Below are 17,403 nucleotides of genomic sequence, written 5' to 3'. Positions count from 1 at the left end.
GTCCAGGCATGATTTCCTTGTGAAGCCTCTGGACACGGTCAATCTGACCATTCCTGGACTAGTTTCTGGTGGTGGGATATTTCTGAGTCGCTATGGAAGGCATAGGTAAAATAACTAAGCCCTTATTCTCTGAATGAGTGTAATGTTTACCCCCACCATAATCTTAGTTTGATGTGAGGTCTCCTTTAACCAATCAAAAGGAACATTTAAGTCCATAATAATATTTTATTTTGATATTTTACGCGGAGTATAACTGTTCCCCCGATGGAATTTTCCTATTTTTGTGTTTTCCCATTGAAAAGTCAACCCTTTAAACGAGCAAACTCTGAATGGTTGTTTAATGCCAAGAATACAATTACCTCGGTGCTAATAGAAAATCTGTTGGGGAGTTGTTAAGCCAAACATCTATCCATGTTCCCCCCTTCCATTCAGTCACGATCATCATCACCAGTACCTTGAAAGCTCCGTCCCTCTCCCTCCGGCCCCTCTCCTCTCTCTCCCCTCCACCCCTCGACCGACACCACCCGCGACGATTCTCGGTTCCCCTTCTCCCACCTATCGTTTCGCCTCCGTCCATATGAAACTGCTCAAGTCTTTTTGTACTCCTCGTGACCTCCAACATTCCCCTCACCCCTTCTCCCTCCCTTGCCTCACTTTCTTCCTCATTCCCATTTCCCCTACTAGCATCTTACAATGGTGGGTCCTTACTTAAGCGATTAATTTTTAAAATGTATACATACTTGCGCTTGAAAGATGTCTTACTTCGTTTGCTTATCCTGGTAACTCATTTGAGCTGGTTATTTTTCTGTTGGGAGCGTAGACAAAAGCATAGGGCGAGGGTAGGATCAATTAAGATGAGAATGCAATTTTTTAAGGCGAATAAAAACTTTACATTGCTTAAGTTCAAATTAGCCTTTGTTCCAACGTGAGTTTGCGGAACGATGATAATATGAATGTTTCGATTTTTTTTAGATGCTCCATGTCATCCTCAATACCTTCCAATCGACAAATCAATACTAATTTGGAATGAGCGTCGGAACATGATGAAGGTGACTGAAATTTATGTTCATGGCAAGATTTATTATACCCTCGAATATTTCGGCCGTAAACTTTGGATCCAACACATCTTGCGAAAATGTATCTATTAGATTTTTATTTTCTTCCATTGAAATTCCACCTTCATTCCCGTCCTCAATTGCCTTATTACGAGGTTTCAAGCATTCAAAGATGTTTGAATGTTCGTGAATCTCTATTGAGGAAATGAGTAAGTGATAAATAATAAAGTGGTTGTTGTAATACGAAACGAGCAAGCACTTCTCTCCTTCTCTGACGGAGTGCAAGAAGTTGAAGCGGGGCATCAATCTCTTCGCATAACATTATCTCCCTCAACACGCCCACCTTTTGTTTCCCTCCCCGACAACATTTCCGAGGTCTGCCCCTCCCAACCTCCTCTCCCTTCCCCCAACTCCCCGTCTCGGCCCAGTTTTCCCGCATCGCGTACTGCAGTCCCGTTTTCTGCTGGTACCCCATGTTTGCCATCCCTGGCGCTCCGTTCTCACCAGGAGGAGAAACCCCTCCCTCCCTCCTTCTCCTCCTTTTACCCCCGTCCCCTCATCCTACTCATGCCAAGCCGCCATCTTTCCGCCCCTTTCCCCACAAACACACGTCCCACATGTGTCCCATCCAGGGGGTAACGCGATGGGTTAAAAATGGTGGGCAGCTTGTGAGTGTCTCGCTAAGTGGGTGGGGCACTTGTTTGGTTTTTTCTATTTTTTCATAACTCCTTATCGTAGTCCAACCGTCTGCATGTTCCGCTATTCTTTTTTTTCGGTCCGTTTCTAAACGTATCCCTCTTTTACGCGGCGATTTTGTAGTGATTTATTTAAACTTGGCCTTCGAAAAATTTTTAAGGAAAAAAAGTGCCTGGATATCTTGCCATATACCTTTAACTCAGCTTCGTGTACAGCTCTCAAAGTTCCGTCTTTCACTTGAAAGAATGTGTCCACGGATATTGACGAAGCCTTTCAAGTAAATCTGCCTTAACGGCTCCGAGTGAGAATAACGGCGTTATTAAAAGAGGCAAATGTATTGATATGAGGGGTTTAATGTATTTAAAATTAAATCAGAAAAAAGAAGGGTGCCACTCTAGTTTGTTCATGTTGGGAGAATGACTGAGAGTCGATTCGCCAAAAAGTACGCATTGTACTAAATGTACGTATTGTTCTAGTGTAGGGAATAGATTGGGAAATTTCGAGGGAATTTGGTCGAAGAGAAGAGATATTAGAAGTATAAGGAACAGAAAAGAGTATGTTGTATTGTATGTAGGTGACAGAGGCGAAAGTAATACGTAAGGACAGGGTGTAGAAATTAGGAAAAGGTATTAGTCTCCTGAAATCACTCAAAATCAGATGTTTTTACTTTTCTTACGCCGAAAGGGAACGGTGTAAATCATTGGCAGCATAAAAAATCCTAACCAGTCTCCAACCTGTCACATACTCGTATATATTTTTGTTCACTCGGACTCATGTGGTGGGGTAACTCGACCATTAAAAATATTCATTGCTTAAAAAAACATGAGATGTAGGAATGCAATACTATCCATAAGGAAGTAGTCTCGTAAAATACGATCTATAAGGTTTCGAGTTTAGAGAAATGCAATGCGGTAGTGAAATCTCAGTTATCACAGTACTGAAAGGCTCAAGGAGACCATTGTGTTCGGGGGAGCCATTAGCCACCTGAAAATCAGAATTCAACACTGCCGATAGAGTTAGCAAGAGACCGGAAAAATTGATATTATGTTGATGACCAAAAGCAGCGTAGGATTACACCCATGGAAAATGTTGAGAAAAATAAATCTTATCCTACTTTCACCATAGGCGATATGAATATATTTTTTTGTTTATGAAAGGAAATGAAAAATGGTAAAACGTTTTGTTTGCTTACAATGCTGCATAGTTGGATAACACCTTATCCATAAAAAACTTAAGTTTTATTGTAATTACTAATTTTGCGAAGTCCATTTCTCTCATGGTCCAAACTGCGAATCCTCAACACCAATGTTTCTTTAGCATTTTAGACCATATGACCTTGGAATATTTTCTTACCGAAAGAATTTTTTCATAGATTTTATTATCCTATTCGGATTGATCTAACTCTAGAAACCATATTCTTCTCGATGAATACGAATACTTAACGCGTCTTCCCTATGTGGTCTAATTGACGTGAAAATGCACTTCCCGCGTACCATAATATCAAATGCATTCACGCATTTCCTGTCTCTCGAAGTGACGTTTCATTGACAACCACCTGCTTAAATCTCAGAAGAGGCGAAGTTAAGGGGGGGGGGTTGTTTACGTGGCGCTCGTGACAAATCTGAGGAATGGCGCTTGGTGGCCGTATGAACGACGCGCTCCGCGGTGAATCAACGAAGCGTGGAGGGCGGTGAAGAGACGACGTCGCCGGGGGACTGAAAACGTTGCCTTCCAAATCAGGAGAGCAACGACAGTGTCAAGGGGTGACCTGCGAAATCGCCCTGTGTGCTCGACTCTTGGCTCATCATGACTTCGACAAGGTCAGAATTCGCTCGGGACAATTCGCGCCGACGGCGCTTCGGTAATACGATTCTCGCGGCGCTGCGTACTGTTTCCGCAACCAAAATTGGGCGTTAAATTGATGATTTCATTTTATATATGACTGGTGGATGTGGATTCACTATTTTACTCCCCCCATTCCTTTGTCCTATCCTGCGAGTGGTACGTAGTAGAGTTCGTGTGGTTCATTTTTTTCATTACCTTAGAGCTCCACGGTTAGGGACAGCATGATGGCATGGCCTGTGAGGAATGAAGCATGATGGGAACCGAGGGACCTCATCGTTTGGTTAAGACCTGTGGGGAATGAAATCGTAGGCTAAACTGATGGTCAACAGTTCGAAACCAGGTCTGAAATTGAATAATACGTTTTAATGAGTTGCGTAATGTATTTTCTTGGTCAATTCTTACAACGGTCCAAAACGAGCATTGGTTTGGAAGTACTGAGTATTATTAATATTATTTTTAAATTATTTCTTCAAACAAACTAACTTTTAGAGCTATCTCCTGACAATGGATAAAAAATCCTCACTACAAAAGATGTTGGCAGTTCTGACTGTTACTTTTTCAATCATTTGCTTGTATTGTGTGTAATTCATTCATAGAACGAAATGCGTTTTACATATGCAATCAACTGTTTTCTATTTACCGAAAACCTTTCTCTACGAATGCAATTTCAATTTATCGTTAAGATAAAGGGTATATGCTGCAAGGAATAAACCTACCTGGCTATGGCACTTATGATATAATCGAACTTTTCTGATAACATAAAGGCGTTCGAAACCCCAACTTATCAATAGGACTTGTTGTTAAGTAGCATGGGCCAAAAAAAGGGAAAGCATTGGACATAGATTTTTCCATTATTCTACTTTAATGAATATCTCTTGCTTAATCTCGGTCGTTATTCAGAATCGCTCAAATATCAGGCCATAGAAAATGCTATTGCAAATCATGTTTGTGACTAGTGTGAGAAAGAGCGACCCAAATATGCCATGAGATCAACTGTTTTAAATTTGAGGAAGAAGTTGTGAAACAAAAATTGGTGTCAGTTTTACTAAATATTACTGACACAGGATATCGAAATGCACATTTATAGAAAAATTCAAAGAGAGAAAAAAAATGTTTCCGCCCGGGATCGAACCGGGGACCTTGCGCGTGTGAGGCGCACGTGATAACCACTACACTACGGAAACAGTTATCACATGTAGTGGAAGTATTGATACAAATTTCATTTAGCCGAATTCGGAATGATATTTTTACGTTATTAGAAGGATTTACCTCGGTTTACAGGGTGATAATGGTTGTAATGAGCACAACATTACTTATCTCCCTTTGCGGAGTGGTAATGGTAGTCTTTTGGTAAACATTTGATTTGAATATAAGACAATATGAACGCAAAGCATTGTTATGCAATGGAACTCCTGCGTATTAATGGTTTTGTTTTTGGACACCTGGTTGGTCTGTCCTGATTTGCAATATACATCTACGCCACACCCTGAGAGAATCCTCGGAGGCGTGCGGCAGGTGATGTTGGCAGCTTATCTAAAATATATTTGGCTGAACAAATGCATTTATATCTATTTAGGGGATTCCCATTGGTCCCAGGGCGTTGAATGTCTTCCACTCTTATGGCTCATGGAGCAAATGAAAATATTTGAAATCTGCTCCAATTTAATCGAAAACTTTAAAATACTCATCTACAAATAATTCTGCCAGAGCTCTTGGAGATGTCGGACTGTAATTAGGGCCTTTGATTTGATGTATTTGATGCGAGCAATAGTTGACCCAATTTTTGTTGTGATCGCTAATTCTACGGGGAAAGAATGAGTGTGTGCATTTATTCTATTACCTTGAACCTGTGAACATTTTTTGGACAATATTTCATAGCTTGTGAAGTTATCTATGTATGTGATAATTGGCACAGATTTATATAAATATATTTCAAATAATATTTTTAGTCTATTTGACGGGTTGATAAATTCTATGATCATATCTAATGCCAAAAAAATAAAAAATATAAAAATATATTTTATGTCATCAATTTTAAGTTAATGCCAACAAATGTAAGTTATTTTTAATACCTTCCGCTTATATCAGCAATGTATTATACTTCCTCTTTTGTTGAAAATTTCCCTGTGATTTATCAAAAAAATCGCGACATATTTTGATTTGCCTATGGCTTCAATATAGAAGAAAGATTTGCGCTCAAAATGTAAAATTTTGGATGGCTATTTTCATTACTTTATTGACTTTTTTCTCAATTCAAAATCTTACTCTTATTGGAAATTACACCTTTAGGCAATATTTCGAGAATTTATGTGAAACGAACATTTTATTACTATGTGGCCCTTTTTGTGCAATAGATTTTGCAGGTGGCTAAATATGTTTAGTAACGGCCTGCCACACTCCTGTGTGAAAATCATTCATTTGCGCGTCATATTCAAGAATCAAATTTGATTCTATGATTGAATTTTTGTTTTTCATTCCCTTTTTCGACATTTATATCGTTTCCTAGTGAATAGATACTTTCTCTTCTGATCCACTGCCCATGTTCACAATGGCGATTCAATACTGTCCAGTATATGTACTTCACCTTTTTTCAAACGCATCTCTTTGAATTCTTCCGGCATTATCCGTCGATTTATTCGAAGGATACCTTAGACATTAGTTGCCTAAAGAGAGCAAGCAGATGATATGTTCTAGTTATTCCACGCTAATTCAAACTTATCCAATGTTTCGATGCAGAATTCTAATGCCTTGGCCTCAGGAAAAGACATTTATATTCCTCTGAACGATTTCGTTCCAGAATAGCAAGAAAATTGAAGCTAATGCCCCGAGGTGGTAACAAATAACTATTATGTGAAAGCTATTCCAATGCGACCGCGTTTAGTGAGATTGCTCTGCTCGTAACGGTCTCCAGCGAAATTTCATCAGGTTTTCATCCACATCATGTTTTTTTCTCTGGATAGTTCCATGGGCAACAATTTTTTAGTTACATAGTCGATTATGGGAAGGATCTTTTTCAGTTTATCAATTTCATTGATTTTTCAATTATGAAAAATTAAATATTTTTGAGAACAGTATGAAATATTTTATAGTAATAGCTTTAACAATGCGAGCTTTCTGTAACTTGACGTGGGTTTCAGTATCGTGAAGTTTTTTTTTATTTCAGTCATTGGTATACTATATGATGGGAAAAAGTTTAATTTCATCGTCGATTGATTTACATCACTACACCATTTTACTTTTTATTTCATAATTAAAAAATGAAACCGAACATGCGTTCATATCAGTTTAAATTAGTTACAAAAATTTCTTGTGTTTAAACGGAAAAAAAACTATTTCAATGAAATTGTTCATCATTGTTGTAATTATTCCCCAATTTTGTCAGGCGTAATAGTGAATTAAATTTCTACGTTGCCACTTCAACCATTGTATAACCATAGTTCTTTTCGGGAGTGACAGATGAGATGAGACGGAGGGAAAGATAGCTTCCAAAATAACGCTCAACACTATCATAAAATAATGAAATAATACACTTGGTTTTTCACATAAAAGAGTCTTACATGGTAATTAAATAATTTATTATAATATTAGTGTCAATTATAAAAGCCAAAGACCTTCTTCAATCATGAAGAATTTTCTCTATAGTACCCCTGAAACTGTGACATGATAGTATAATAAATATGATAAAAATCAATACCGTCCATTGTAAAAATGATGATTCTTTACTTAATGTTCGTTCGCAGGTTTCCGCGGCGATGAGTAGGTGATTTCCACATTTTTCGGGCTGCGTCCGCGTATGTCGTTTAAATGTACAACAGTTTCGCCAGCTATCCTGCTGGCGTCCTCAGGTCAAGGATGAGAAGAAGCTTGTTGTCCCGTCTTATATAGGGAAAATCCGGCGCCAATACCGGGAAATTTCTTGGCCAACCAGGGAACGTCCTCATATTTGCGCGGAATAATTCTTTTCCACGCACTGTGGAGTGGATATCCATCCTCTCTGTTAAAATTTTTTTTCTGGCCTTTTAACGATTTCAATGGCCTCTCTGATTATTCTCTGGAAGTATTTTCCTTCTTTCGCTATTATACCGACCGCTACCTTAATGCTGCATCGCACCACCATCCCAGTCAGAAGACCTCACTGGTAGACACACTTGTCAACCGAGCATATAAAATATGTGACTCCGATTCTATTGCCAACGAGAAGAAACACTTGACAAATGCCCTGCAAAGGAATGGATACAGCGCTCATATGATCCAAAAAAGGGCCGAGAAGGAAGAAAAGAAGAGACAAACCACCGCTGTTCCTGACAGGGAGGAAGACTCCAGACCACGACCGAAGGCTTACGTCACCATCCCCTTCATCGCAGGGACTTCGGAAAGAATCGCGAGGGCTTTAAGGAAGCATGATGTGGTGACCAGATTCAACTGCGTCACCAAGATAGCTGACACCCTACCCGGACCCAAGGATGGAATTTCACCGTTAATATCAGAAGGCGTATACCAAGTGCCATGCTCCTGTGGCAAATGGTACATCGGTGAAACATGCCGAGCGCTGAAAACACGCATGAGTGAACACCAGAGGGCAACCAAGGCCAAACAGTTTAGAGCATCGGCCATCGCTGAGCACGCCTGGAGTGAACCCGGACACTATTCTGTTCGACGACGCTAAAATAATAGCGAAAGAAGGAAAATACTTCCAGAGAATAATCAGAGAGGCCATTGAAATCGTTAAAAGGCCAGAAAAAAAATTTTAACAGAGAGGATGGATATCCACTCCACAGTGCGTGGAAAAGAATTATTCCGCGCAAATATGAGGACGTTCCCTGGTTGGCCAAGAAATTTCCCGGTATTGGCGCCGGATTTTCCCTATATAAGACGGGACAACAAGCTTCTTCTCATCCTTGACCTGAGGACGCCAGCAGGATAGCTGGCGAAACTGTTGTACATTTAAACGACATACGCGGACGCAGCCCGAAAAATGTGGAAATCACATTCTTTACTTAATTTTCTCCAAAAGCCTTCCCTTTCTTGTTGGAAATCATTACTAAAAGGAAATCGGACACCGAGTGGCTATCTAAGGAAAAAAAGATGTTTCCGCCCGGGGTCGAACCGAGGACCTTGCGCGTGTGAAGCGCACGTGATAACCACTACACTACGGAAACCATGAGATACACTCGAGGCAATTTTCAGAAAAATCCAGAAAATGCCAACTATTATTTGCTGATTTTCCTTTGTCTACTAAGTTGTAATGGTTGCAATGGCCACATCACCCCCTTTCGTTGAGTGGTAATGGTAGTTAATTTGTATGCATGTGAATTAGAATGGAAAACAGTATGAAAGTTTTTACTCGGTGGAATTCGTGCTCGTTATTAGTTTTGAATTGGAACACTTGATCTAACCTGATTAGCACTCTAAATGTGAATTACAACCAGCGAGATTTCTGGGGGGGCGTATGGCAGGTGTATTCGGAAGTCCAACGAATAGAATTTCGGGAGAAGCTGACTCATTCATGATAGGAATGCCCATTGTCTTGCTCTTCTGCCTTATGAAATGTGAGGATATTTGCAAATCTGCAGTGATATAATTGAAAACTTTAAAGATTTTATGAATTTTTAATTTGATAAATACAAGTCCTTGAATCATGACGGAGGAAAAAAAATTTGAATATAATCGGGGATGATTTCTTTTCGGCGCATCCTCTTATGCTAGTAATTCTGCTACCGCCCACGGAGATGTCGAACTATAGTTAGGTACTTTGATTAGTGTGGCGGTGGTAATAACATAAGTTATTTTTCTGATCGCGAATTCTGCTCGGGAAAAAAATACCAGAAGACGGAAGGCGAGAAGATAGAGGATTTATTTTAATTTAATATAAACATCAGATTTATTTAAATATCAGAATAAATTGGAGCCGAAGTCTTTTTCAAATATCTCATTGGGCTTGCACAATCCGGTCAATCAATTTGGTATCCTGACCATTCCCTTTGTGCTACCAGCAAACTAACGCAATTGGGAAAAAAATTGTTTCCGCCCGGGATCGAACCGGGGACCTTGCGCGTGTGAGGCGCACGTGATGACCACTACACTACGGAAACCTTGCTCAATGTGTGAAATCGTTTTCAAGCCAATTTTTAATATTTTGATAAAAATATTTTTGGATGGTTCCCTTCGCATGAAGATTTGCAGTTTGACACCTACATAAGCCGAGACCAAGAGAAGCACACAATTTGTATGTTTATGCTATTTATTGTTATTAAAGCGCACCTAAACCTTACTGTTAGGTACGCTGTCGTGGTTTAATTCGAGGAAATTGTTTGCTTTCTCTCGCCATTTTTGCACAGTCACAATGCAAATATATTCATAAAATTATAACAATATCCAAAAATTGTGAGACATGAAAAATATGCGGGAAGTTGAGCCTACTTATATTCCATACCAAAGGTAAGATTTAAACATTTTCGTCTACAGTTTCCGAATATCAAATAGATCGAGGAACCACTGGTCTATGTGCCTTGATGTGTCCCCCGACAAGGGGATCCCCTAAATGGCATCCGTTTATGTTCAAAATAAACTTTTCATTTGATCTTGAGAGAAAAAGTCAAGCTTCCTTTCATTGTGTGATAATGCACTTTGTCTAATCTGAATAACATTCAACAATTTTGATTTTAAAACTGTTAATTTTCTTGATCCTGCTATTATTTTGCTGTTTGTTTTTTGCAATCATGTTGGGCGTTACATTGGTTGTAGGAAAAATTAAAGCCATATTAGGACATCATTTATGAAGGGATCTCAAGGATTAGGACTACCAAGTGCGATCAGAGAGAGAGAATGTTACCGTTCCTTTTCGAGGCAAACAATGTTTGAAAAGTAGGTGCAATGCCACCAGACTTTAATTTTGGAATCGGTGGATACCTGAAATATTCTTAAAAATAATGGCTTCTAACATTATTGTTAGGATTCTTAAATTTGATTTTGCCTTGATCTCTTTAACAAAAGCTGTAACATTCTTCCGAGTAACAAATTTAAGGATGTATATTTGAAGTTCCCTCATTGTATTTTATTTGATTCCAAAATCAAATCTTTCGTCGATGAATCCGGAATACTTATTTTAACATCAAGCTGGTCAATCTAAGACAATTATAACCTCTGGTTCAATTTTGTTCTGCTTTTACCCTGAATCCCTCAAACAAAGAAATGTTTGCTGTGGAGTGATCAGCACATTTTTCTAATACGTTTTACCCAAGCGATAAAAGTGACTCCTGAGCATTTAAAATTTTTCCAATTATCCAAATCGTTTCCTAGTTTCATTCAGAAAATTGATATTATGCTAGACATTTATTGTGCTCCAAAATTTGATGTTCTTAATTGGATATTGTTAGATGTTTCCCAGATAAGATGTAAATATCTAATTCCCACTCTTTGCAACAATCTCAATAATTTCTAATGCATGCGGAAGTATTACCCGTCTCCCGAGCGAGATTATTCTTTCTATATTTCCACCTTAGTAGTTTTTTTTCATATAAACATTATCAATTACATATCCACTATAGATAAGTATGCCATGCTTCGACTCCAATCGCCATCGTTCACTGTGACTTCTGTTTCACTAATTAAAAAATCAATGACTTGTGTGCTTTGCACCCGGGAAACAAATAGATTCGGTTAATTTTTACTATGGAGTAACAACGTAATTACGACGGTAGCATTGTACGTACGTAGGGCATCGATTTACAAATTGATCTAGGTAACGAATAAATGAAAATTTTAGATCGAGTAATTGTTTCTCCCTTTTCATATTGAAAGTGGTTAACATACCTTTTGGGTGTTATTTTTCTCCCAAAAGAGCTGAAGGCCGGTAGATGTCTGAAAAAATCCCATTGAGATATGAAAATACAATTTTGACTTTCATATTGCAACAAAAAACTTCATCATCCTAGATTTTCTCAGTATTGCTCTGCGTGATGCACGACATAATTTTCAATTATTACACCATGGACGCAATTAAGTAGCAATGGTGAAGCCGTCAATAACTATTTTTTTCCCTTGACGATTCACATGCATGAGATCTGAGATAATTTAAAGCAGCATTCAATTCGATTCAATTTCAAAAGGAAGATTACGATAGAAATATGAATGTCAAATGAAGGACAACAGACTGAAAAACCATAATGTGAGTCTAAGAGTTAATTGCATGAGGAGCAACGAAAGGTTTCAGTCAATATACCTTTCAACTTCAAAACTAATCAGCCTCTCCCTCTATGAAAATAGTCTATTTGATAAAAATCCTCAAGATTTTATTAAATGCTTTCCTTGGAGTTTGTTGGAGCATTGGTTCATGCTGCCGTTAATAGCCTTCGTGATGATTCTTTTTAAATTACAACAAACAACTACAAACTCTGAAGTGGTAAGTGGTATTAACTGTAAATCAATGCGGGCATGATTATTTCTGACCACGCCCAACTCTATAACATTGGGTTATCACGGCGAGGAATCTTCCCCTCAGTTCAATCACAACGTCACTGAATATTCGATCACTGATTTGTTTGTAGCTTTCGTCATATTTCGGTTATTATTTCTTAGATTAGTCATCCAAGTCTCGACGAACAACTCAAGCCAAAGAACGCAGATGACCAATTAATTGCATCCCCTATACACTTGATATACTGATTGTAATGAGTCACGTGAGCTTTGTCTCAAGCGTTAAGGATCCGGAAGTATGCCTACGGCGAAAAGTCGACAAAAAATATTATACCCACCCATTTGGAAAGGAATAAAGATCGACGAGAGGAGAAATTTCTCGCCCGCATCGGCAACGCCTTTCCGCTCAAATGACCTACAATTTTTGCTCCGATATGAAGCACGGTTGACGGAAAAAATGTTTATGTCCACGCGGAAGTGATCTTCAATGCTAAAAAAGAACACCCATTGTTTCCCGGAGGCATTTCGCAGTTTTGCCTTCGCTCGTGAAAACTGAGCGAGAGTACACTTCGGCGATGCTCAGATCGAGTGATTCCGGGATATTAGAATATTTAGCGTAAGAATGTAATGGATTTCAGCGTTTAATTGTCCATTTCCACGTCTTCCCTTGCGCCCGAGAGGCATGCCGTTCCCCTTGGCGGCCTTGGGATCGCCGGGAAATAAACACCGCGGCACTCCTTTAGCTTACCAGTGACCTCGATCGCTACGTTCCAACGAGCTACTAATAGTTACGGCTTATTGGACGCTCAGCTCCCGGCGGTGTCTCGTTTCCACGGAGCAAGCGTAGTACGATTTGGAGGATATTACCCTTAATCTCGTTCATCGTCGTGCTCTTCAAGCAGCAGTTAGTCCGGGTAAATTTGGTGTCGATATGTATTAGGCTCAATGATTTCTACGATTACGGAAAATTATCTTACTAGTCTAATATTAATCGTTTAATTTATGGGATAGTGACGGCCGTGAAACGGTTAAAATTGCGTAATTTAGTGTAAAAAGAAGAAATTCTTATCTTTGAACCCTTAATTCCATCGTTCCTCGTAGCTGTATTTATAATGTGGGGATCGGGATGGTACGGTGGCTAACGTACAGACTTCCCACCGCGAGGGCCCGGGTTTGAATCCCGTAGGCGGCAAATTTTTTCATTGGTATCCCGATCCCTACTTGAGGTGCGTTATGGAGAGCACTTTGAGTGTGTACGACGTCTGTCGGATGGGACGTTAAACTGCGGACCCCTTGGCGCCTTTCGAAAAGAGTAGGCTAATGCCGACGCCGGGACGGATTCACTATCGCGAATCGCATTCACACACACACTCAGGATTTGAAAGGATATCTCCTATGCCAGGGATCCGTTGTACTCACACTGGAATAAAAACAATAAAAATAAAAAGAACAGACCCAAGTTCCCGCTCGCAATCACTGAATCACTCGAGTGTGTTAGACCTTCGTGAATCGCACTGACTCACTCGTTCACTTACTAGTAACTTTGTTTTACCTCCCCCTCTTTACGAGCCAACAGTCGATCAAGTTCACGGTCTCGGCTATCTCGTTGTCATTGCTTCACGACAATAGGTACGTTAATTTTATAATTTTATTGAAAAATGATATTACCATAACTCACCCAGCAGAAGCCACTTTGGCTTTTTTTGTGTTGGTGATGGTGGAGAATTCCAAACGAAATTTTGCTGCTAGCTCTTAGTGTCTACATCTTGTGGCCAAGTTTCATCTACAATAATAACCATCAAAAGAAAATCATCATCTACCAGTACAATTAACTTCAGTTGTAGACAAACCGATTGATGAATGTACAATCATTCGAGTATGACCAGTCTGTAAACCCACAGCGCACAATTACGTCTCTTGTACAATTTTTCTGATGCAACTTGTGGGGGATACCCAATGTAATTTTCAATATTTCTGATAGTGCTTTTAACGCTATTCCATGATCTCCTCTCACAATAGCAGTAGGGGTGTTAATTTTTACTGTCGTAATGGCAGTGTCTGGAACACCAGGTCTACCTCCCTTTGAAATTGATTGTCACCCGTCTTTATACATTTTAAACTATTTCTTATATGTGAAATTGGGTAGAAAAAATCTCTCCTCAGATCTCCTGTGTACAGGCCTCCTGAATTAACGAGGCCTCATGAGAATGAAGTTTTTTCAACCAAATTTGAATGGAGCGTATTATTTGCTGAGTTTTAACCCCATAGTTGCCGCAGGCTAACTAAACATGTTGCAACTATTGCAGCTGATTAAATACTAGTTTTAAATCAATGAAACTTGAACCAAATACCCATAATACATAAAGCGAAAGCTAAACTATATATTATTAAGTCAAATTTTTGGACGTGAAATCATGCGAATAAAAAATGTATTATCTCTCTTTTTATTGAAGAGCCATTGTCATAAACGGGCGCAGATGATAATGTCGGCTCCTACACATAACAAACGACGAAGGCTTAATAGTTTCATGCAACTAATCTTTACTTTTCCGCGATAAGGCATACTTACAATGCAAAAAGCTCTTCAGGCAAAAGATCTGAGCAGCAATGTAAATGCAGACATATCATATTTTCGTCATAGCAATAGATAGCTTGGTATGTAAAGGTGTACAGAAATTTTACCATTATGAAAATCTGCCTTTAATATTCAGAAATAAGTATTTGCAGGAATGGGTCACTGCTTGTTAATATTGTATTAATTATTGATCCGGACTCATTTTGAGTCGATCGCCATTGGGTAATATAAACAAAGGTGTGATGTTCTTGAAAAGAATAATTTTTTTCTCTCACTGTTCGCTTTTGGTAGTTGCTGGTAAATAAAAGTCAATCGTGTGAGAGGTATTATTTCATTACAGAGAGAATATAATCTGACAAAAAGCTAAGTGGGTAGTAATTAAAGGATAGAAAGCTACTTTTGAGACCCTTGGGGCAAAGCTTTCCCGTCTCCTCCCGTTTTGATAGGACTGATATAATGGAAGTATTTGTGATTAGATTTCTCGAAGTAAATCTTAACCATACTATTTTCCGACTGAATTCAGCAAAAAACATATGGCCAAATGGACTTACAGTACTTAGGCTCTGAGAATAGCTAGATCGTCATCATGAAATAAATAAAGATCTTTCGTATATTTTTTTGTATTCCGTGATCAATAAATATATGCTTTACAAAATATTTCAGGTCCACCTGGAGATGATAATAATTCATTTGAATCCAGACTGAGTTTTGTACCGCTCTCAGGTTTTGTAATTGTTAAAAATGTTTATTGTTCGACATTAATTGAAGCTAACAGAGAGGTTTTTTAATCCGTTTGAAGGATATATTATGCGATTCTGTGTTTTTTTATGTCTTTGGAGAATGGCAATGATCTTTCATTTTTTTAATTTTTCTATAAGCATTAGAATGCACAAGGTTTTTTAGTGGAGAGTTGAAAAGAAAATTGCTTCGGGTAGGTAAAAACCTTGACGCTTTTCGATTAGCCATGAAAAGCAATTTAATGTTGGCTGGAAAGGACAATGTGCAGGGTATCCCTTTCTCTGTTGTTTACGAGATTAAATTGGAAGTAACTTTTTCCTTGAGTAAGTGTCCCCCATGCCAAATCCCATGTTGATAAATTTGGATGTGATTGTTATATTGTCTCTGCAATGTAAGTTGCACCTTTGAAAAAAATTGTTTTCCAAAAGAAATACTCATATACATGAATTAATAGACTGGTAACTTTATTATTGCACGTAATTAATACGATGAATAGTATGGTTGCACAAAAGTAATCACGCGTTATTAATTGTTTTAAATATTTTTGACGAAAAATGCATATCCCTTTACGAATGGTGGAATATAAAGATGGGCGCTCATTTCTTGAGGTAGTAATTCATTACTTAAAGTAGATCCAATTGTGTTAAATGAAGCATTAATGATAGAATCTGGAAAGGGTATTATCATATACGTACTAAATGTTTAGTTGAAATACGATCGTATATGCTCTTGAATTCCTAGTCATAATTAAATGATAGCCATCAACAATCATTTATCAAGTAAAACATTGCTCTTGCATATTTTGCCTTCCACCTCCAGGGCAAAAGAGAGAGTTTCTAAAACTCCGGGTAAATTTCCCGTTCATGAAGTTTATGTGTCATGATCGCTTTTAGCCACTTCTTTCACTTCCATTATAAGGAAATGGGTGCAAGTACGTTTTTCTGAGCATAATACCTAAATTAGATTCCATTGAATCCATGATGCTGAGTAATGAATGTAGACTTTTCGACAAAGGCGATGATTCATTTCAGGGTATTCATTTTGCGTTAGTGTCCTACGTGCTGCTTCAATATCAGTGAGACAAGTGTCAGCGACAAGATTTTCTCGCTGACTGGCGACCTTAAAAATGTGCCACTGAATGCACAATACGAGTGATAAAGTTGTCTCTTGGCAAATACCTTGAAGATTACCAGCTCACTGTCTCCTCTTCCAACCTCTAAAAGAATAGTGGTGACGTTATCCTCGAATTACTCACCTCTGAGTTGCTAAACACAATAGTATTCTCTGCTCATCAGAAGCCACGCAACCTCGTGTTTAATGGCTCGCCGTTGCATAATTGATTAACCCTGCTGTCGAATGTGACGGACACTGAAGGTATAATTCATGATCCCTGGCTGGATAGTAAATTTGTAATTATTGATTTAAAAGCTTTTCCGCATTCAATTGAATGCAAAAAAAATGTTGACTCACAATTATAAAAAAACTTGTGACCATTTTATTACTATGAACTAATTATTTATTTGACATTTCAATCGTATTTAATGGTATTATTTTTCAAATTATCAGAGAAATGGAAGTATTTAAAAGTATTTGTGTATTTTACCTAAACGATTTCATTCAAAGGAATGTGAATATTATTATTTCTCGTAATAAATTCGATTTATTAATTATACCGATTTGAAAAAAATTAAGGTTTTGATTATATATATATTAACCATAAACACAGTAATCAACCCGAAGGTCGGTTTGGTAGGTGATGGTAGAGTTCACCCAATACTAAGCCCGACGGCGTGTGAAATTCACATATCAGGGTAGGGGGGCCAGTTCCTTTCCCTGTGCCGGTTATGGTTTCCCAGAAAGATCTGGTACCCGAAAAATCACATAGCTTGGGTGGAGCTGCAGGTACCCAGAGACTTGCCCGGGAATCGAACCCGGGACCCTCCGGTCAGTCCAACGCTCTACCCTCTAGACTACCGCGACCCATATATATATATATATATATATATATATATTCGTTCGTCCTTTATGTGTTCCTATCCCTTTTCCTTATATCTGTTTCTGTATATATGAGTATTTATT

General features: G+C 38.5%; 3 non-coding genes across 3 annotated transcripts; all 3 read right to left on the bottom strand.

Annotated features, from left to right (window-relative positions):
* Window positions 1-4,707: 4,707 nt before the first annotated feature.
* On the bottom strand, window positions 4,708-4,780 carry TRNAV-CAC (transfer RNA valine (anticodon CAC)). The gene has a single exon. It is a non-coding gene; the product is annotated as a tRNA-Val (tRNA).
* Window positions 4,781-8,682: 3,902 nt separating this feature from the next.
* Window positions 8,683-8,755, bottom strand: TRNAV-CAC (transfer RNA valine (anticodon CAC)). The gene has a single exon. It is a non-coding gene; the product is annotated as a tRNA-Val (tRNA).
* An 860-nt stretch (window positions 8,756-9,615) lies between these two features.
* TRNAV-CAC (transfer RNA valine (anticodon CAC)) lies at window positions 9,616-9,688 on the bottom strand. The gene has a single exon. It is a non-coding gene; the product is annotated as a tRNA-Val (tRNA).
* Window positions 9,689-17,403: the final 7,715 nt, after the last annotated feature.

The sequence above is a fragment of the Hetaerina americana genome, unplaced genomic scaffold (assembly GCF_022747635.1).
Source record: "Hetaerina americana unplaced genomic scaffold, ioHetAmer1.1.p SCAF_24, whole genome shotgun sequence".
Classification (NCBI taxonomy): domain Eukaryota; kingdom Metazoa; phylum Arthropoda; class Insecta; order Odonata; family Calopterygidae; genus Hetaerina; species Hetaerina americana.
This window is presented reverse-complemented; position numbering and strand designations above follow the sequence as displayed.